Raw genomic sequence first — 1,054 nt, forward strand, 5'->3', positions numbered from 1 at the left:
GGTTTTTGCCATGTTGGCCAGGCTGACAGGTAGATAGGCTGGAAGCTAGGCCTCCTGCACTAAGCAGTTAGCCAAGTTGTGAATGCAATGGAAAAGCTTTTGAAGGAAATTAAAAGTGCCACTCCAATGAACACATGAATGATAAGAAAGTGAAGCAGGCTTATTGCTGATAGGGAGAAAGTTTGTGTGGTCTGAGTAGAAGATCAGACCAGCCACATCACTCCCCTAAGCCAAAGACTAGGCTGGGTGTGGTGGCTCACACCACTAATTCCAGCACTTTGGGAGGTTGCGGTGGGAGGATCGCCTGAGGTCAGGAGTTTGAGACCAGTCTGGCCAACATGGCAAAAACCTGTCTCTACTAAAAATACAAAAAATTAGCCGAGTATGGTGGCAGGCACCTGAAATCCCAGCTACTTGGGGAACTGAGGCAGGAGAATTGCTTGAACCTGAGAGGCGGAGGTTGCAATGAGCCAAAATTGCACCACTGTACTCCAGCCTGGGTAACAGAGATACTCTGTCTCAAAAAACAAACAAAAATACCCCCCCAAAAAATAAAAAAACAAAGACTAATCCAGAGCAAGGCTCTAGCTGTCTTCAATTCCATGAAGTCAGAGAGATGAGGAAGCTGTAGAAGAAAAGCGGAAGCTAGCAGAGGTTGGTTCATAAGGTCTTTTTTTTTTTTTTCCCAGCTCTCTTCATGCAAGTTCATAAGGTTTAAGGAAAGAAACCGTCTCCATAACACAAAAGTGCAAGGTGAAGCAGCAAGTGCTGATGGAGAAGCCACAAGTTCTCCAGATCTAGCTAAGAGCCTTGATGAAGGTGGCTACACTAAATAGTTGAGTTTCAATGTAGATGAAACAGCCTTATATCAAAAGAAGATGTCAGTAGGTCTTTCATAGCTAGAGAGAAGAAATCAATGCCTGGCTTCAAAGTGTCAAAGGACTCTCTTCTCAGGAGCTAGTGTAGCTGGTGACTTTAAGTTGAAGCCAACTGCTCACTGACAATTCTGAAAATCTGAAGGCCCTTAAGAATTACGCTATGTTTGGCTGGGCGC

The sequence above is a fragment of the Cebus imitator genome, unplaced genomic scaffold (assembly GCF_001604975.1).
Source record: "Cebus imitator isolate Cc_AM_T3 unplaced genomic scaffold, Cebus_imitator-1.0 Scaffold170, whole genome shotgun sequence".
NCBI classification, from domain to species: domain Eukaryota; kingdom Metazoa; phylum Chordata; class Mammalia; order Primates; family Cebidae; genus Cebus; species Cebus imitator.